The sequence below is a fragment of the Macaca fascicularis genome, chromosome 4 (assembly GCF_037993035.2).
Source record: "Macaca fascicularis isolate 582-1 chromosome 4, T2T-MFA8v1.1".
Lineage (NCBI taxonomy): Eukaryota > Metazoa > Chordata > Mammalia > Primates > Cercopithecidae > Macaca > Macaca fascicularis.
Window position 1 is genome coordinate 102,313,659 of NC_088378.1, and position 22,285 is coordinate 102,335,943.

Genomic DNA, 22,285 nt, shown 5'->3' on the forward strand with positions numbered 1-22,285 from the left:
TCATGGGTGAACCAATACATTACTAGAATTATGTTGAATTGTTTATATGGTTTCCCTTCTCTAATGCAACCATGTTATGAATATATAACTTGTATTTCTGCACTGAAGCCTATGGTAAGTTAAACAATATATTTTCTATTTGATTTAAAATACCTCTTTTTAACTGAGAGAGACCCAGACAGACAGGCATTTTGTACAAGCATGAGCTGTTGCTTATTCATAAGTAAAACCACAGGTCCTCAAGTCTATAAAGTAATGTGGGCTTCATTCAGCTTTGACTTTTACTTCTCAGCCATGGCACTCGTGTATGGTGGCCAAGGAGGGACACAAGGGGCATAAATCTCTCAACAGAGCACATGTTTTATAGCTTTTCAAAGGAATCCTCTATTTCTCATATTAAATTCACACGTGGTGTGTGTGTGTAAGTCCATGGACAATTTCCAAGCACTGGGCTACTAGAAAAAGTTTCCAGGGGGCACTTACAACTGCTGCAATTACCCCTTTTGTATTCTAGGAAGAATACACAAAGAACTGACTATCCTACAGGTCAGAGGGGAAACTCCCCATTGCCTTTCAAGTAAGTTTAATCCTGCAAGTTATTTATAAAATTATGTCTTTCTTTGAATAAAAGAAGCAAAAGAAAAAAGAAGAGGAAATTTTTCTTTGCTTTAAAAATATTAGAATGACAAGAAGCATCTATTTAGTATATTCAAGTATACTTTTTTCTTCTTACAGGAATTGGCTTGATTTTCCTTTCCTTGCCTTTAACCACAAAAGTAGTATTACTACCAAGTTTTCCTAGCATTTTTGTATCACATTTCCTTGGTCATATGGAGCTATTTTATATGTCTTACATAAAAATGAGTAATTCCAAGTCTCTCTAAAATAATTAGGGAGAAAACCACAGAGAAAACATCTATATAAAATACATAAACATCTATAGAGATAACCGACTTGCAAATAAACCTGAGTTTCTAAATAAGAAAGCATGTCAAAAGAAAGTTAATTACTTAAAAATCACATTACAACATTAGCAGACAATGGAAGTGCAGAAGATGTAATAGACCTTAATTTTAGCATAGTAGCTCATGAATTCTCATTTGAAAAACGAATTCAAATTAGCTACGATGGAAGAGTTCTCATCTGCACTAAAATAGCCAGAAAGGTTGTAAAGGGAAGGTAATGATGAATGGCAATGTATTGAATCATAGACTTTTTTTGAAAAATTGCTCCAAAATCCAATGGATTTTAAAGTACTTAAGATACCAAACTATTTATATGATCACCTGTGATGAAAAAAAGAAAGGAAGGAAAAAAGAAAAGAAAGAAGTAAAAAAAAGTGAAGGGAGAAGAGAGGTTCCTAGGCAGGATTTATGTGTTCCTTGCATGCATTCATAGCATGAGCATTGCTCCAACAGCAAACCCTAACTATCTGTGAGATTTATACCCTATATTACATATCATAGCAAAGCATAACATTAAATATTAGATGTTTATCCAGTATTCTTCCTCCTCTTTCTCATATTATTGCCATATATAAAGTAAAAGGTATATCAAGATTCATGGTATAGAATAGAAACAAAAAAGAAAATTAAATACCAATTACTGTTAATAAGTTAACACATACTCAATTTTTACTATGTGTTAGGTGCTCTAAGACTTTAATCCTGAAATCTTACTTCATCCTAAAATAATTTTTAAGGGTAAGTACCATTATTATTTCCATTTTAAATATAAATAAAACATGTTCTTTTATTTTCACATTCCAGTAAATTGCAAAGCTAGAACAGAAACAAAAGTCTACCAAAATCGGGCTGGGTGTGGTGGCTCATGCCTGTAATCCCAGCACTTTGGGAGGTTGAAGTGTGAAGAATCCTTGAGCCCAGGGAGGATTGCTTGAGTTCAGTCTGGGCAGCAGGGTGAAACCCCATCTCTACAAAAGATACAGAAATTAGCCGGCTGTAGTAGCACACAACTGTAGTCCCAGCTACTTGGAAAGCTGGGGCGAGAGGATCACCTGAATCCAGGAGGTCAAGGATGCAGTGAGCTGTGATCACGCCACTACACTCCAGCCTGGGTGACAGAAAGAGACCCTGTCTCAAAAAAAAAAAAAAAAAAAGTCTACCAAAACCTAATACTCCTTTCACTGTACTACTTTGCTATTATTATTATTGTTATTATAATTATTATCATGCTTAATTTCATGGGATTAACAGGGAAACAAACATGAACATATTAATAAAATGTCAACAACATGGTCTGAATAGTCATGTTTACGACAATAATCTGAGCTACGCCGAAGGAACAATGCCTCCTATGATTGCCACAGGTGTGAAGTCCTGACTCTGATTCAGCCACCATATCAGTTCACTTCTAGGTGGAGCATCTCCAAACTTCACCATCTGATGAGATTGATACAAATGAAGACAATGAGATTTAGAGAGTCTAAGAAACTTCTCCAAGGTAGTTGTGGCAGAATCAGGATTTAAACCTAGGTGTTCTGATTTGAAAGCTCTTGCACACAACCACTCCTAGACAGAGCTTTTCATAACTGGATGCACAATAAATTGCAGATTATGATTGGCTTAGAACTTCAGAGAAGGGGAAATAACTCTTGGCTGGAAGGGTCAAGGATGGCTTTTAGACAGGAGAAAGGTTTTATTCAGAACTTTGAAAAATTCATAGAACTAGTGGACAGAGGTGGAGCAAAGGGATAGTATGCCTTGCATTATCTTATAGTTCTGGAGATCAGAAGTCCAAAATCAGTCTCCCTGGGCTAAAGTCAAGATACCAGCAGGGCTGGTTCCTTCTGAAGATTCTGAAAGGACAATCGGTTTCCTTTCCTTTTTCAGCTTTCTTGGCTCAGGACCCCTTCCTTGTATCACTCCAGTCTCTTGCTTCTGTCATCATGTATTAACTCTGATTCTCCTTCCTTCTCTTTTGAAGTCCCTTGTGATGACGCTTGGCCCACCTGGATAATCCAGAATAATCTTCGCATCTCAAGATCTTTAATTTAGACACATCTGCAAAGTTCCTTTGCCAAATAAAGTACCCTATTCCCAGACGCTGAGGACAAACGTACAGCCATCTTTGGGGGCATATTTTCAGCCTACCATAAGGTAGGACAGCCATAAGGTTCACAGAGCCTGATAGCCCTCCTTGCCCAATTGAAGACAAGTGAGAAAACAGGGAATTAGCATGATTGAAGTAATATTTTTGGTCAAGTAATCTGGGGTTTAACTGGCGATTCATCTACAGCAGTGATTCTCAAAAATTAGTGTATAAAAATACATTTTGTGTTTGTTATAACACAGAGGTTCCTGGGCCTCTTCATCACTGAATCTGTGATGAAGATACAGTATTTATGGGTCTGTGGTGGAGTCCAGGAATCTTCTTCTTGAAACAATCCCTACAGATGATTCTGATGCAGGTGGTCAAAGATCATTGTTTGGAAAATGCTGGACTATGACATGTAAATGTCTTCATAAACCTACATTCACTCTTTCCCCAGTCCATGAGGGGAATGAGATCAGGACTTAAAAAAACAAAAAGTGAAAATCAGATGTGTATTTTAAGCTTATTTACACATTAGTTTGTCTGTAAGATTTATCACCAATCTAAAATAACAATGCAACAAAATTCACTCTTTTAGGCATAAAGGGAAAAAAAAGTTACCTGTTTCTAGAAGATAAAGGGGAAGAAGACATCCGAGAATTACATGTCTCACTGACTGAATATTTACTATGTGCTGGGTACTGTTCCAAGCACTATATAATATTAATTTTTTAAATCCTCACAGTAACCCTACATGTTGATGTTACAATCGCTGTTTTTATGGATCAGAAAGCTGAGGTGTAGAGGGATTAAATAGCTTTTCCATTATCACATAGGTAGAAAATGATAGAACTTCTTTTGGTTATTGTCTGTCTGGCTTCTAAATTCTTACACTTTTGACTTCGCTGCTTTGTCTTCCAAAGAATGCTCATCTACAGGAGACTAACTACTCAAAAACTTAAATATAAAATCTACAATCATTTAATAGATATTCCTGATTCTTTTAAGAAGCAGCAGCAATGGGTATTGAGAGAGGGAAAAGCAATGGACTTAGAACTAGAAGTTGGGATTTTCTTCTGATTTGGAGCCCACTATCCCTGGGACCTTGAACAAATCCCTTAATCTCCATGATCTGCATTTTCTCAGTCTGAACATAAGAAGACGAGACAAACTAATCCTTAAAATATCTTATCATTCTACATTTCTAGGAGTTTTATGAGTATAGTAATTATGACTCACATATCACTCCGCACTGATGATAGCATGGATTCCTCATAGAAGGAATTCTACATGTTAGCAGAAACCTCTTTGGCTGAAAAATGGCTAAGTAGGAAAGAAACTGCAGAAAATCTAGGTCAAACCCCCTCTAGAATCTGTGGGAACAAGGGAAAAGAAAATAGCCTTTGCAATCACTTTTTCCAAGGACTCAGCAACACAAATAACATGATATAGGTGAGAACCACGGAGGAATCAAAAATGCCCTTAGAACCGGCAACAATTAATTTGGTAGATTCAAAACTGAAACAAATGCACTAATTCATAGAGAAGTCCTTTTCTGGGAGTTTTGTCATCTGTCTTTTTATATATAATGTAAAAAAAAGCTTTGTAATACTTGAGTATCCATCCATTCCATGGCAGGTTAAAAGCAGCTAACTTGCCAGAAGGTTAAGTGGACTGTGCACTTAGAGCAATAAAAAGCAATGGAGATGATACTACAACTACAAAAAGTTGAGACACTGTGCACAGTGTCTGCAGTTTCTCAGTATGGGACAAAGGACACTGCCAGAGGCCACATGGTGGCGTGATGATGAGCACTGCCTTGTGCATGCCTAACAGATATGGCGGCGGGTCACGTCTCTAACATTGACTCAAATGTTTGCTGAGTCCCCACCAAAGTTTAGTGTACATATTAGGCATAGAAAGGATGGGGATGAAGTGAAATATGAGATTTTGCCAAATTATTCGATGACCTGAGACACTGGTGATAGACTCCAGCTCTGTGGTCTCAAGACAGAGGGCCCCAAGTCTGGGGTGTCAGTCCCTGAGTAAGTGCCTCGGGAGCGGTCTAGAGAACTGCCTGCACTAGAGGGTTCTGGAGCTGGTGCTGAGAGAGCGAAACTGCACTGTCCAATCCCTGAGGAGTTGTTTGAGGAAGCAAAGGAGTTATCAGAGAGTCAAGAGAGGAACATATGGGAGCTACCCACAAGGGGCTCATTGGGCCACCACTGCCAAGAATAGGTGCCACCTTCACAGAGAAAGAACCCTAAGCAAGAGGCTCCAAAATTAGGACTTTAAAAGTGCAAGGCTATGGAGTCACATAGACCTGGCTTTGAATCCTGGCTTGGCTTGGCCATTTAGTATCCAAGTTTTTCATTAGCCAAATATCTGTATCATCTCATTGTTAAGAGAATTAAATGGAATATTGCTGGTATGCAGCTGAACTTTGGTTATTAAATTTTTTTTCCTGTTACTTCATCATTATTTAAGAATATTGGGATGTACTCAGAGAAACCCATGAGAGAAGGGTTTCTGAGTGTAGTTATCTTTGGAAACAGCAGGTAGAATGGAAACAGCAAGGAATGCCTAATGCAGAGAGATCTCTGCCTCAGTCTTCCACCTCAATGAGCATTGTCAGTCTTTCAAAATAAGCTTCACAGTGAAGACAGAACACTTTTCCATCAGAAAAGTTGGTCTAAATATCCGAACGGGCATTCAGATTCTTGCTGGTTCAGGGCAAGATTAGAATTTTCCAATTTAGACTGCAGGTTCTAAGGAAATAGAATTATATCTTATCTATTTATGCCCCACAGATCCCAACAAATAGGAGATTCTCAGTAAACAGTTATTGAATGAATAAATAAATAAATGCTAAATATAAATACCTCTACCTCTCTCCGTTTTTTCCATTGACAGCATTTTACATCCATGTTTCAACAATTTCTTAGGAGTTATTTTTATAAAACAAATTTAAACTATCTTTACATTTCAATACAAAAAGAGCAATTGATATACAATAGCAGGCTTAAAATGGAACCTATAATGGAAACTGAGGAGAAACTATCATTTGTTTAGTCTCTCCTTGTCTAGGTACCCCAAATGCGTGAAAATATTTCAAATAAGACCGTAAGATGGAGCAGAGGCTGGGTGCGGTGGCTCACGCCTGTAATCCCAGCACTTTGGGAGGCTGAGGTGGGCAGATCATGACGTCAAGAGATCGAGACCACCCTGGCCAACATGGTGAAACCCCATCTCTACTAAAAATACAAAAATTAGCCAGGCATGGTGGCATATACCTGTAGTCCCAGCTACTTGGGAGGCCGAGGCAGGAGAATCGCTTGAACCTGGGAGGCAGAGGTTGCAGTGAGCAGAGATCACACCACTGCACTCCAGCATGGCAACAGAGTTAGACTCTGTCAAAAAAAGAAAACAAACAAACAAAAAAGAGCAGAAAGGAAGAATCTCAAGACCTGGCTTAGTTCCTGAATCTCCAATTGAAAACCAAGATAAAAGGAATGCAGCTGCTGCTTAATGCCACCAACTGCAGATGGAAAACTGGCAAGCAGAACATGCAGACCAGCAAAGGGAGAGGCATACATTGTAACATAATTAACTATTCATACCTTCTTAGGATCAGCTTGGAGGAACTTTCTTAGAAGATCATGGATTTCTAAAGGAATTTAGAATCAGTAAATACTGACTGCCAGGGGAACCTCAGTTTCTCAGGAAAGTCATTCAAGGCAAATGTTTAGCAATACAGGGTAAAGAAGAGAAGGCTTTTCAAAACTCTTCACCCAAAGTCAATTTGTAAGAATGTAAATGAACTTCATGCATGAGGTATGTATGCTTTGGGGTGGCCATAGAGGGTGGGGATCCTTGCCCTCTTAGACATATGCAGGTAATGACTGGCATATGATGTTTGGAAGAAAGAGCTGTGTGAGGTCATACTGTGCAAGACTCTAAGGCAGAAATCTAGCTACTCTTGGTACTACTGTACTGTAAAAGCTGAGTGAACATTCCACTAAACAAATGATCCTTAATAAATAAATTTTTCAAACACCTCCTTAGCGCTAGGAATATTTTTCATGCTTTTGGGAAATGGATTCATAAAGAAAAGTATTCACTCAATTTTTATTTCTGTGGTTTAGATGGATGAGAAAAAAAAATCTACAGGCAGCCTCATGGAGAGCGATTCTAAACTAATGACTTAATTTATGTTGTGCCTATCACCCCTTATTTATGTGGTTAATGCTAAGATTGAGAGCCCCAAAGCCCCAAATAAGTGAATAAAGGCTTTATTAAAGACTGTACTAAAAATAAGTGTTTTGACAATACATGTGTTATTTTCTAAAATAACATCCAAGAATGTTCTGTCATGATATGTTATTTGGTAATTAATTCCTGTGAAATCTAGAGTGGTCAACCATTTCCCTCTCATTTTAAAACATTTAAAAAATTTTTGACACATAATAATTGTACATATTTATGAAATACAGTATGTTTCAATGCATGTATATGTTGTATAATAATCAAATCAGGGTAATTAGCATATCTATCACCTTAAACATTTATCATTTCTTTATGGTGGGAACATAAAAAGTCCCTTCTTCTAGCAGTTTTGAGATATACAATACCTTACTGATGATTGGCTCAACCATTCCTCTTAAGCAGGCCATTTACAACCTGGGTGAAAGAAGACTAGGTGTTAGATATTCAAATTGTCTAGATCTGCTCAAACTAAATAATTGGCACTTTCTGCTGTGACACAGTTTATGAAGTTCATCAGATTATGCCAGTGAGATTCCACCACATGGGGACTCATATTTTGTCGAGAATCAGAAACATGCTCACAAATGAATTTCAACATCTTTGGGAATTATTATCACTCCCTCCATTAGAATGCAAACTCCATAGGAGCTGTTTTTCCCATCCCTGGAAGACTCTGGCGTGCAATAGGTGTTTAATAAACATTGTGTTGATCAAACGCATGATTGAATTTAAGTTGCTGCTTTGAGATAGCATTGAGGAAAGTGGTTAAAGCTGAGCAAAAAGTTCATACGTCATTTTATGAATACACATCCCTGCAATCTGTTCTCTAAAGGATGCTTTTGCGAAAACACAATCTTCTCTCTTGTCTCACCAAAGTTGAATGCTTCTCTCAAATGTCAGAAAACCTAAATATGACAGTTCATGTCTGACATCCAACATCCACTTAATAGATAGTAATTAAACACCTACTATACACGGCCATAAGTCACTAATCCAGTCTTTCCTATGTAAAAAAAAAAAAAAAAAAAAAAAAATTCAATCTTCTATACAAAATATGGTACCCAGGATTAATTGATAAATAGTAAAGCTTCTCCTGAAACAATTAAAGGCCATGAAGAAGCCCCTAGAGCCACATTTCACCCACTGCTTTTGGTACTATAAAAGCCAAATGAATATTCAACTAAGCAAATGCACTTAAAACCAGGAATTAAAACAAAAGCCTCCTTGATGCTAAGGATAGCTTTTCATGCTAATATGGTAATTCACTCACAAGTAAATAGATAAAAAATATGACCACACATACTATGCCTTACACATCCAAATAATTGCTTTCCTGTATGAAATAGTCACTTTGTGAAGTTATGCATTTATTCTTGTGAACAGTCATTTAAATATTTCAGAATCAATTTTTACTTTTTTCAGAAGTACGTACTATTCTTTTAAATAAACTTAAAAGATAAATTTTATTTTGAGGGGCTGTGAAAAATCAGTTGGAATTCCTTATGATAAACAACATAAATAATCAAGATGAGCAATGACATTTGAGTTAAGAACAAGATGCAACTATAACATATTAGGAATTTTTATGTGGCTCATAACCTGATTACAAAGGCAAATCTAGAAGAGGAACTCTGTAATATAGTCACTGACTTAAGTAGAAAGCTTATTAGATTATTGTTAAGATCAACAGTAAAAAGTATAACATAAATATCACAAATATTTGAATTTTGATATATATAACAAAGGAAAATTATTATATTTAGATATAATATTTCTTAAAAATGAAAAATGGAGATTATATTAATATATTCAGATTTTATAAAATAATTATCCTAGTTAATATTGGAATATCATTAGAATTTCATAGCACTGAATTTCTCTACCATTAAAATACCATAGTATAAAACCAAATATTATTTTAAGATACTTTATAAATGTCATGTTTTAAATGATTTTCCTTTTTAAAATTTAGAGGCATCCATATTTCTAGGTAAATTACATGTCCATCTTTTTTGTTTGAGTGACAGACTAAGGAGGCTCACTGTTATATGAAGGCATGAGCTGACTTCAGAAAACTTTAGAATTGGCTCCTTCTACTCATTCCTGTATTTTCACCCTATGCTTCCGGATCTTGTCTGAATTTCTGTACCAAGAAAGCCTTTGTAATACTCCAGGGCAAACATTTTTATTGAGAGCCTACAGCATAACAAGGCTCTGTAACTGTGCCTAGCAGCCAAAGTTTGCAAGGTAAAACCCAGATTCCCTTAGAGATTTGGCTGAGGATTTGGGCTTGGTTATACTGTGAATGCACTCAGGTATGTAAACGTGGCCACTCTGTGTGCTACAAACACTGAGTTCTTCAGTGATCTCACCGCAGATACAGGGACTGGAGTTACTCCTCATCCTGCAATTACTTGCCTAAAATTGGCCATGCTAAGGATAAATAACACTCTCACTTACTTCTGTCCAATTAAATAAATATTCACTAGTAAATAATTTGCATGTACTTCTTTATAATACAACATTTAAACACCAATTTTGGTCCCAATTGAAAGTCAATTAATGACAGGAGCAAATACTATGTTATTTAGCTTAACTGTATAATTTTAGAATTCTTGCCCACTTTAAAAAAATCTCATCCAGTTTACAGAAAACAATTGGCTCACAGAGACTGTATTTATTTTTGTTTGCCCATTTCCTTTATTATCTCCTGTTAGAAACAATTTCTAGCATTGATTTGTTTATTCTAAATATGATGACAAAAATCCATTAGATTTATTGTCCAGACTCCCGGTGCCCATGAATATGATCCTCAGGATATTAAGGGGAAATCAAGTTTTTGCTATTTTTGAACCGCCTTGACATTAGCAGTCATCATTTATAAACTGGCGGAAATTAGCCAGTATATGAAGGAGTTCTAACATGTATCAGCTGACAATTAAACTGAGTTGGATGGTCATCAGAGAAAGCACTTTAGCTATCAAACAATACCCAAGGTAACTATCTATACTCATGATAAAAAGATATTTTCATGTCCTTTTGTAACCCACACAATATTAAGCATCAATTATACAAGCAACTGTTCCTGAGCCATATCAGAGAGCGAAGGAAAAACAAAATATTTAACAATATTGCATGGGATGTGTTATAAAGGCTTTTACTTTTTTTTTTTTTCAGTTTAGTAGAGGATCCATTTCCATCTTTAACTCCAAAGACGGCATGAGCCTTTCTACCAAAGGGGTTCTGAAAAGCTCCTCCATTGCTACAGATCAGAGACAAGAACTTTACACATAAAGAACACAGCAGCTATTGCAGCATTGCACAATGATGAGTAATGCTTTAGAGAGCATAAACTATGGAACCTAGGAAATTCTTACAAACATAGTAGTTGATATGAACTTAATACTGAAAATAGTGAATTAGGTAGAGATTAAGACTTAGTAATAAGAGGCCTTCAACAATAAATGGACTCACTAGGAACATATGTTTCTGTGTTGCTCAGAATCTGCTCCACAGCGGTTGTCTTTGTTCTTACAGAGAAATAAATGAAGTCTGTGTAATGGGTAAGGACACATAGGTGAGCTAACGTTTGAGCTGAGATTCGAAGAATGAATGGCATTTTATCTTGTGTGTAGGGGAAAGGGAAACTCATTCCAGTTAGGGAAATGAGATGAAAAGGCATAACTCAGGATGGAAGTGCATAACTCTCTCGACACAATACAGGATCCAGGTAGACTGTGTTTAGGGTTTTGGAAATGATATGGGATGAAGCTAGAAAGGCAAGAGAGTCTGCACTTAAAGGTCTGGGAATATCATCTTAAGCGGTTAAGTTTTACTCTACTGTGAAGGAGAAGTCTGAGAAGGGCAGGGACATAAGCCTATCTAGTCTCTATGCCCCTCTATAAGACAAAGAACCCTCTGTGGGCTTCAAGCACGTATTCCTTAAGCCTAGAATAGAGGCAGAAAAGGAACTTCGCTCATGTTCTCTTGTTGGTTAATGAGGATTTGTATCAATTGCTTCTTTTAGCAAATCTTGGCTGACAATATGGAATACTGAATGAAGAAGAGAGAGGCTAGAGGCACCAGAATTCCTAGGAGGTCACTGCAACTGCTGGGAAAATGCAAGTCATTCTATGAACGAAGATGATTTGGAAGGTGGATATGAAAGAAATTGTAGAAGTCGAATTAATAGAATTTGGTGATTGGCTGGACTTCTGATGAAGGTAGAAAATTTTTATAACTCAGATGAACAGGTTGAGGATGATGCTTCTCTCAAAGATAAGAAAAGCCTTGAAGAGGCGAAGGGGTTTTCTTCGGCTGGGGAAGGGTGGTGCAGGAAGAAAAGGAATCATGCTTGGGACACCTAGAGTTCAAAAAGCCTGTTTGACTTTAACATGGAAACATCCGAAATGGGGCTGGGGCTTAAAAGGCAGCTAGAGATGTTAGCAAGTCAAGATGTTTGCCTGGATTTCAAATGCGTAACTTGATATTAGGAACTGCATCTCTGACTAAACTGCAAACCCAACCAACATTTTTATATCTACCTCCTGCCATGCGACTTTAAGCATGTATTCATTTATTTATTATGTACATATTACTGAGCACCTACAATATGTCAAGCACAGTTTTGGGTTTGGGAATGCAGCAAATAGGAGATTAACTTCCCTATTGTTCCCAGGTAGATTATCTTCCAAGGGAATACTGACCAAAACTAAGTAACTAATAAACATCTATTTTTAGAAGGTATATACAGGTGGTAGTATAAAATTGTTTTATTGCTCCTCTGAATCTTAATTATGATTCATTATGTGGTTATGCATGAAATTAATAAAGTTTTTCTTATGCAGAAGTATATGGGAGTACAGAGTGAAGTAACAGGAAGAAGTAGTAAAGCAAAAAATTATTGAGCTTTCATCCAGAGAAGATTCTCCAAGTGAGCTTTTCAAGAAAACCTATTGGTGTTCTATTAGCTGCTTACATTTTTTCCCAATTGTCATTATGGTCATAATTTAATACAAAGAATGATGATGTCGTATATCCACCCATGCTGAGAATGTGTCAGATGTGCTTTCAAAGGTAGTTCCAAGCGGCTATTACCTGAAGTAAATATTACACAAAATAAATTAAATCTTATTAGATTCAAAGATTGACAACAGTGACAAACAGATTAGAGTATTTTAAAGCTGGTCTTGCTTTTAGGATTCAGAAGTGTTCATTCGTATGCTAGGCTTGCTGCTCTATGCTACTCACTTCAGAGGATATATTCTCTTTCTTTCTTGAAGCGCCTTCTTCACTGGCTTCTTAAACCTGGGACTCTATGAATTTCTCTGTGACTATTCCTTTGCTATTTCTTTGTAAGCTCATTCCCTTCTTCCAAGTCTATAAATGTAGGTGTTCCCCAGGGTTTTATTGTAGATCTGTTTCTCTTTTTATGTCAAACTCTTTCCTAGGTAATCTATCCATCATTCATTCATTTCTAAAACAAACATGTATTCAGTACCTCCTGTATACCAGCACTGTTCCATGCATTTGAGATACACCAGTGAACAAAACAGATAAAATCCCTGTCTACAGAGAACTGAAACTGTAGCATATTTTGATCACTATACATATGCTTTTGACCCCCAAGTTTATATTTCCAGTCCATCTGTTCTCTGAGCTCCAGATTCATTCACTGACTGATTCTTCACTTGGATGTTTCAGAAGCATCTCAAATTCAGCATGGCCAGAATGGAACTGTCAAGTTGGGGATAAAATTATGAGTCCAATGTTTTCCACTTCTAAAATGGAACCAACTTCCTTCCATCTGAAAAACCCAGAAATGTAGAAGTAATCCTTGTCCTATCAACTTCATTCTTAAAGATCAATCTGCTTCTCTCCAACTCCACTGTCACCATCCCAAATTTAGCATACTTTATCATCTGGGACCTTTGGATAGGTCTCCCTGCACCTATACTTTCCCTACTCCAATTCTCCACAGTCAGATGATGTTTAAAAACGCAGATGAAATCATGTCAGCCCTTTAGAATAAAAGCAAAAATCCTTCACAGAGTACGCCAGACCTTGTATGATTTGGCTTCCCTCTACCTCTCTCATCTCTCCAGGCACCACTCTCATGTGTCATCTCTAGCTTCGGCTTTCTTTCAGATTCTCAAATGCACCAAGTGCTTTGCACATGTTTTTCCTTTATGCTTCTTTTCAAGGGGTTAACTCTTTTTTTTTTTTTTTTTTTTTTTTTTTTGAGACGGAGTCTTGCTCTGTCACCCAGGCTGGAGTGCAGTGGCCGGATCTCAGCTCACTGCAAGCTCCGCCTCCCGGGTTTACGCCATTCTCCTGCCTCAGCCTCCCGAGTAGCTGGGACTACAGGCGCCCGCCACCTCGCCCGGCTATTTTTTTTGTATTTTTTAGTAGAGACGGGGTTTCACCGTGTTAGCCGGGATCGTCTCTCGATCTCCTGACCTCGTGATCCGCCCGTCTCGGCCTCCCAAAGTGCTGGGATTACAGGCTTGAGCCACCGCGCCCGGCCAACTCTTTTTTTTTTTTTCATCAGTCTGTTATTGCTGCCATAACAAAATGCCACAGACTAGGTAGCTTAAACAACAGAAATTTATTTTCTCACAGTTCTGGAGGCTGGAAGTCCAAGATCATGGTGTTGGCAGGGTTGGTTTCTCCTGAGGCCTCTCTGTTTGGTTTGTAAATGCCTACTTCTTGCTGTGTCCTCACATGGTCTTTTCTCTGTGTACATTTATTCTTAATGTCTCTTCTTCTGACAAAGAGGACACCAGTCCTATTGGATTAAGGCCCCACTCTTATAACCTAAGTTTACCTTAGTTACTTCTTGAAAGTCCCTATTTCCAAATACAGTCACATGGGGAATTAATTTCCACATATTTGCTAATTGTCCATGATTCTTCCTGTTATTGATTTCTAGTTTTCTATTACTATGGTCAGAAAATATATTCAATATGATTTGGATCTTAATTTTGATCTTGTTTTGTGGCCTAACCTACTATCTATTCTGCAGAATTTTCTGTGTATACTTCAGAAGAATGTATATTCTGTTGCTATTGGGTAGAACGTTCTGTATATATCTGTTAGGTCCATTTGGCCCAAAGTGTAATTCAAGTCCAATGTTTCTTTATTGATTTTATGTCTGAATGATATGTCCAATGCTAAAAGTGGGGTATTGATGTCCCCCACTATTATTTTGTTGCAGTCTACGTTTCTCTTCAAATCTCTTCATGTCTGCTTTATACATTTAGATGCTCCAATGTTGCATGCATATGTATTTACAATTGCTATATTCTCTTAATCAACTGATCCTTTTATCACCACATAATAACCTCCTTTGTACCTTTTTGCAGTTTTTGACCAAAAGTCCATTTTGTCTGAAATAAGTATAACTACCCCTCTTCTCTTTTTATTTCCACGGCAATATAGTAATTTATCCCATTCCTGCACTTTCAGTCTGAGTGTATTTTAAGGTGAAATTAGTCTCTTGCAGGCAGCATACAGTTGGGTCTTGTTTTGTTTTGCTTTTTAAATTTTTTTAATCCATTCATCCATTCTATGCCTTTTGATTGGATAATTTAATCCATTTACATTCAAAGTAATTACTGAAGGTTAAGAACTTACCAGTGCCAGCTTAATTGATTTCTGATTGTTACATTGAGAGTTAAATAAATTTTGAATTTTGGGGGGGACACAATTCAGTTCTTAATAGAAACTTTCCCTGATTCCCTTGGGTGGTAGGCTCCCAGTTATCCATTCTCTTAACATCTTGTATTTGTTACAATGCACTTTTGCCATTTGTAATAACAAGCACTGCTTGCCATGTAGAAGACCAGGCCTTTTCCTATCTCATTGACCTTATCTGTTACTATTCTTTCCCTCACTCACTCCATTCCTCTCTAAACATGTTATCCCAACCCCTCAAAATTTCTATGCCCTTATACAGCTTTATTTTTCTTCATAGCACCACCCGCCATATAGTATTTACTTATTTGTTTATTTGCTTACTGTTTAATTTGTGCACCAGAATGTAAGATTCATGGGTTCAGGTACTATATTCCACAAATCTAGTATAGATTCACAACATGGGGAGCACTCAATACATATTTTTTGAATAATGGGTGTATTTACTTGTATAGTTATTTGATTCTTACTGTTTTCTCCACCAGAGGGTAATCTCTGTAGTACAGGAAGAATGTCTGTTATGCTCACCAGTGACTTGGCACTTAAGATCTAGTGGCTAGCACATGGTATGTTCTGAGTGAATATTTTTTAAACGAAAGAAAAAAAAAAGCAAAAGTAGTGAAAGTTTATAGAAAACATCTTGAAACAATTTGCAGAACATGACGAGAAGTTGTAGCCATTTCTAGTGATTTCACAATTCATTTTGACTTAGCTGGGTATACCCTCAGTTTAAGCATGTCTTTTCTGGGCCAAATCTCTGTTGGGGCCATAAAACCGCCATCAGAGTGTTATGTATGTTATAGGAGAAAAGAGAATGACAGAACTTATATTTCTAGAATCATTTACTCTCCAAGGATCAAGTGTAACCCCAGATTGTTATTTTTTTGGATGGTCCTTTAGTTTACTAATGAATGGGATTCCAAGACCAAATTATTTGGATGTTTTGTATGGATTGAAATAAATGTCCTAAAAACAAGGCAATAAAAGCATACTTTGAGACTAATTTCTACTTCAAACCAAGTGTTATTAAGAAAGTGGCTCTATTTTCTATGCATGTTTCATTTTTTAGAGATTCTTAAAAGGAAGGAAAACTGATCACTGGGCATGGTGGCTCATGCTTGTAATCTCAGGACCTTTGCAAGGCCAAGGTGGGTGGATCACTTGAGGATAGGAGTTCAACAAAACTGGTCAACATTATAGTTAGATTATTTTGGAATTTGTCAAAAAGTAGAAGGAACTTAATAAAAACTATATATATCATATTTGCAAATTCTTAGAGAATTGTGATCTTTCTCTTCCAAAATATCATGGTAGGAACCTGAATGCTTCCTGAGGAGTACTTGTGCCAAAAGAGTACTTATACCTATTGTCATTTTGATTTGTTTTTCAACCTAGGGAAAAGTTTGAAAAAAAAATATTTGTGGGCTGGGTGCAGTGGCTCACTTTTATAATTCCAGCACTTCAGAAGGCCAGGGGAAGTGGATCACTTGAGCTCAGGAGACCAAGCGGGGCAACATGGCCAGACCCTGTCTCTACAAAAAATACAAAAATTAGCTGGGCAGGGTGGTGTGGGCTTATAGTCCCAGCTAGTCAGGAGGCTGATGTGGGAGGGTTGCTTGAGCCCATGAGGCAGAGGTTGCAGTGAGGCGTGGACTGCAGCAGTGCACTCTAGCCTGGGCAATAGAGTGAGACCCTGTCCCCCCCCAGCGACAAAAATTATATGTTTAATAAGCTCAAATGTAGCTTTTTCTTCTCTTTGCAATAGGGTAAATTTTGAAGTCATTTCATGTCTTTAAGAACATCTAAAAGAAGTTTCCCTTTTATACTTCAAAATTTTTTTCCAAAATTTTCTCCACCCTCTTTTCCATTTCACATCCTAATACATATAATCACATTTTTCCAAATATTTCTCCACCCTCTTTTCATTTCATGTCTTAATACATATAAAATATGTCTTCATGTGAAAAATTATTTGAAATAATAAAACTCATGAAGTTTTGCCATTTTGTTGTAATTAAAATTTAAATATCAACAAATACATTGGCAAAAACCCAAATAAAACAAAAACCTTATTGTAGGAGGTCGTATGATTAAGAAAGTAAAGACTATTGAGAAGCACAGATCAAAGAGTAAATCTAGGAAGAGTAAAGAGAGCTACTAACAAGGATTACTGTATTCCTCCTCTGTTTTGCCCTGGATAGCTGGTGGAAACAAAATCTTTTTAATTCAGATTTCATCAAGACATTCTGGCTTGAGGCAGTGGCTCATGCCTGTAATCCCAACACTTTGAAAGCCAAGGTGGGAGGACTGCTTGAAGCCAGGAGTTTGAGACCAGCCTGCAAAATAAAAAAATTAGCCGGTTGTGGTGGCACATGTGGTCCCAGCTACTCAGAAGGCTGATGTTGGAGGGTCTTTTGAACCTAAGATTTCGAGGTTGCAGGGAGCTACGATTGTACCACTGCACTCCAGCCTGGGTGGCAGAGTAAGACTGTCTCAAAAAAAAAAAAAAAAAAAAAAAAGTTCTGTGTCTGATGAATGGTTAAACATGTACACATAAAATTTATAATTTATAATTGGGATCTAGTTCACATTCTGTCCTAAGTTAACTATTATCAGGTTAATGTATAATTTAAGTTCCAGGAGATTCAAGGATCATGAAATAAATTGAACACTTAAGCATTTTATCTTGGCTATAATTTTTCTCAAGGCATTTTTTGGATAGTTTTCAATATTATGCATTTCAATTAACAAATATAAACTTTGTTTCATTCCCTACTGAATCCAGATATAAAGTATAACAACGTTATTTTTAAATTTCTGAAACAAACATATACGTACACACATATAAGGATAATGCCTGTAGGTGAGGACACAGGACACAATGATCACATACAGAACAGTCCTATTATCAATACAAATTAATACTGATTTATGTTAATTATACTATTATTAATTTGGGCTTTCTGCCTTGATATTTAGAAGAGTATTAGTCAACACTGGTCTCCAGTAGGATAGGCAACATTCGTAAAATCCAGATTTGCAATTTAGTAATGAAAATGTTCAATACTTTTAAAAAGCGGGTGACTTTGTGAATATGCATGCATAGCCAAAAGCATTTATGAAGTAGCTAATTGTAATTTCCAGTTGAAAACCTTGATTGGTGCACATGCCTAAATGGGTGTACACACATACATGCACACTCGTAGTTTGTATGATCATGTTAGCTAAACATCTTTGTCCCTGATATAAAAACCAAGAAACAATTAAGTTAATAAATTTTCCGTAAAAGTAAATACTGGTAGAATGATTATGTTAGTATACATGTCTTCATGTTTATGAATATGAATGAGCATGAAAAATTATTACATGTGGTTCTAAGTATTGTTCTTTTGACAAGAGGGAATAGATAAAGATGACATTTTATAATTACAGATGGTGTAGATTACTATAGAAAACTATTCTGTTCTTTTTATGAACGTTTGCAGTAGTCACAGTCTCCTTTTTGGTTAAATTAGGCTTTTGTTTTCATTCAGGTATGTAAAAGGCACCTTGATGCTTTCAAGGCCTCTATGATATCAATTTAGGTTGCCATATTAGGAACTGACTAAGGTAAAGAACCTATCGCTTAAGGTAGTTAATATTTTGTCATTCACTTAAGCCAATACCGAGAAGTGATTTGAGCATGGGAATAATAAGAAACAAATAGTTACAGATTGATACTCTTAAGCTGATTAAAAATATGTAAATATATACATTCTCATATGGACTCAGATTCTTCAGTTATAAAATTATGCATATATATGAACATATTATTCACATAATAAATACTTTAGTACCCACCACAGGGCCATGAGCAAAGTAAGCCATCTTTTAAATTTTAATTGTAACAAGATATTTTATAAAATATTAAATTTATTAGAATCCCTCATCTTACAGAAAACATCCTTTCCACTTCAGAATTTGTACTCAAAACATGTTAATGCTCCTGCTTTAATAAAATAAGAAATAATAATGGCTAAATTTACAGTGGTAGATAAGATGCTTCTGTTTTGATCCATTCAATAATTCATGATAAAAAGAAAAAACACAACTGTACTTTAAGTGACATTTTAATCAAATTTGATTTTTATAGTGCTTAATATTTCTGATTTTTGCTGCCTCATTTAATCAAAATTCCGAAATAAATTAACCAGCTCTTCGTGCAGCAAAGATTTGTCCAATGTTTAGTGCAAAATCAATGTATGCAAACATAATACTTCATTTTAATAGTTTGTTATTTTTTCTTTTGTTTAAATGTTCACACACACACACATACACATACACACACAAAAACCTCATTTCTTTTTGGTAAGAAGCAATACCAAAAAGAATAGATTTTTCTATCTTATACTACATTTCTTATTTTGATAATTTATTTCAGGGAATTTGAGCCTGTCAACATTATAACAATGTAACAAATTACCTCCCAGATTAAAGTAATAAGGGTATAAAATCTGACAGCTCTTTTGTGTTAAAAATTAGGTCTGATAATTGCTTTGAAATTTTCTTCTCTATCTTATTTTTTAAAGGGACCACAAAATCCTACAGGGGAAGAGATTACATTTTATGAATTTTGATTTGTCTTATTAGCTGTGTTTTAGCAAAAAAAAAACCCAAAAACAAAAACAAAAGCAAAAAAACTTGGACAGTAAAAGCTCTAGGCATTTTTAAGAATAGTTACACCAAAATGCTTCAACATGTCAATCTGCACCTACTTAAAGTTTCCTATTTTAAGAAAGCACAAAGCTTCCACAAAGAAGCAACTTGCATTTCTTTTAGTCTATAGAGACAATTCTAACATCTATATCTTGGCAAAGGATATCTGTATTATTTATACATGTCAAACATTGAGAAAAGAGTAAATGGATTCAATACAAAGACATATTCTAGCTTTATTTTCTGCGGTTTAGCCTATTGATAACTGACAGACACGCAGTGAATTCTAATGATCCAGGATATCAGTTCTCACAACTTGACAATATAGACTGAAGTGAATAAGCAGTTATTTAGTACGCCCCATGGTGGAAGTAGCGAGAATGTCACCACCTCCCTATATGGTTAAGGGGAATGATGTGTTTGGGATTTGGACTGAACACCAAGGAAAGAATACCAGGTGGAAAAATAGATTGAGCAAAGTCAGAGAGGCAGAAAAGAATAAAAATTACTGGAGAAACACTGACTAGTTCAGTTTTTTTGGAGCAAAGACACCATGAAAGAGTCATATTAGAAATAACTTGAAAAGTGGGCCTAAGCTATTGTGTAGTCAGTGATGTGCCTCCACATTTCTGAACTGAGGAGGGCATAATAAAATTTACAAAGGTAACATTTTCTCTGTAAACAACTTATACATTTAATGCAATAGCATTATAATTATCTTTTAAATGTAATAAACTTAGTGGGGTAGGGAAAGACATAGCATGTTCTTTGCTGTATCATCAAATCAAAAGATTTGCAATAGGATTAAGATACACAAAGATCAGATAGTAACACTCCATATTTTAAAAGGTAATTCTAAGCAAAGAGGAAATTTTATATTTTACATGAATGGAAGTAAATTTTTTATCATTTATAATAATTAATATCCCCTTTTCCTTAGGAAGGAACCCATCAAATTATAGAATTTCTATAGGCATATGTCATTCTACATGTAATTTTATTTTTTGCAAAATATTTAATATATCGTGCTAAGCAAAGAAAGCCATTACTGCAGTTGCCTAAATTAACTTACTGAGTACCTCTGCATGCAGTCCTGCAGAATTCTCACTGGATAATTTCTGAGAAATTGGGAAAAAAAACAGAGTAATTTATAAAGACAAAAAGAGCATGCATATTGTGAATGTATTATTTAAAGATTTAAATAATAAACCTGCAAATATTTCAGCTTGCTTTTAGAGGTTTTAGAAAACAATTTTAAAGAATGAATTTAACATGATTTTACTGTTACTCCATAAACATAGGGAGTAATATTTCTCTAAAGATTTATAATTACATACATAAAGGAGAGGAAAATAGGAAATGACCTTCCCCAAAGCCTGATTTTTGATCATAAAATCATATCTGAAAATGTGAAGTTCAACCCTAGAATAGAAACTGTTGTTAAAAATTCCAAAACAAAATTAACACCTATGTTAGGTGCAATTATCAGTATTAAGAAAGAACTAAGCTAGGACTCATTTTTATTTTCATAGAAAAGTATGGTTTGCCAAATTTGTAAGGCACACAAATTATCACACAAAATGTTAGTATTTAAAAGCAGCCACAAGTAAACTATTTAATGAATTTTCCCTTTCTAAAAATCTTATTTTAAGAGAAAATCTCTTAGAATGAGTAGTTTTAAAATTTCACAGGAACAGCAAATATATCAACTGTATTCATCCTAGGTAATTACTTTCTTTGCAGGGCCATATACATTCTTGCAATCTAGCTGAAAATTGAAGCACACATCACAAACAGAATTGGATTAACAGAAAATGTTTTTTAAAAACCAGACCATATGAAGGAATACTTAAAAATACTGACATACATCTAAACCACCTAAACTTGCTGCTTTATGGACTGAACTGGGTTCTTTGCAAGTGCTTCTTTACAGGAATTTATGTCTGTGTACCTTGGTTCTGGCCAAATAAAATATTTTTTAAGAAATGGTTTAACTAACTATTTTCAGCCCTTCTGGTTTTGTTGGATTAATATGACATTGTTCCAATCCTTCAGAAATTAACACTTTACTGGAGGAGGTAGACGCTTAACTATTAAAAAAAAAAACAAAAACAAAAACCACACACACAAAAAAAACATAGAAGTGCAGTAATTCAGATATGCCCAGGATGTGGGCTCATTGACAAAGGTCATTCAACCAATGTCTGGAGGAGGTGATATGGGAGCTGAGTCTAAAAGAAGAAGTTAGAGTAAGAGCAAAGAGGATGAACGTTAAGGAGCAGCATAAGATGCTGGGAAGGGCAGGACACTGCAAGAAGTTCAGAGTTGCTGGAGTGGAGTTGAGAGTCTCAAGGGCAGAGTAAATGACAAACAACCACCACTTTTGCCCACAAGGAATATAGTCTGCTCTAATAAAAGCTTGTCTGCTATAGACTAGTTGTGAGGAGCCACTGCAGGGGTCTAGCAGCAGGGTGACAGAAACAGATATGCATCCTTAATAGACTGCCTTGTGGCTGTGCAGAGGACAGAAAGCAGGGGAACAATCCACATAGGAGACTGAATAAGAGAGAGTTGA

At 35.9% G+C, this 22,285-nt stretch overlaps 1 protein-coding gene across 11 annotated transcripts in view; it reads right to left on the reverse strand.

The window, feature by feature from the left end:
- KCNQ5 (potassium voltage-gated channel subfamily Q member 5) overlaps positions 1 to 22,285 on the reverse strand; it is a 567,701-nt gene that overhangs the window by 468,249 nt on the left and 77,167 nt on the right. Inside the window, exon 1 of one of the 11 annotated variants that reach the window (XM_065543830.1) lies at positions 7,686 to 7,704. The exons of the other annotated variants lie outside the window; for them this stretch is intronic. The gene's annotated coding sequence lies outside the window, so the exon portion shown is untranslated. Of the gene's footprint in view, positions 1 to 7,685; positions 7,705 to 22,285 lie in introns of those variants that run through there. 11 annotated transcript variants of the gene reach the window in all.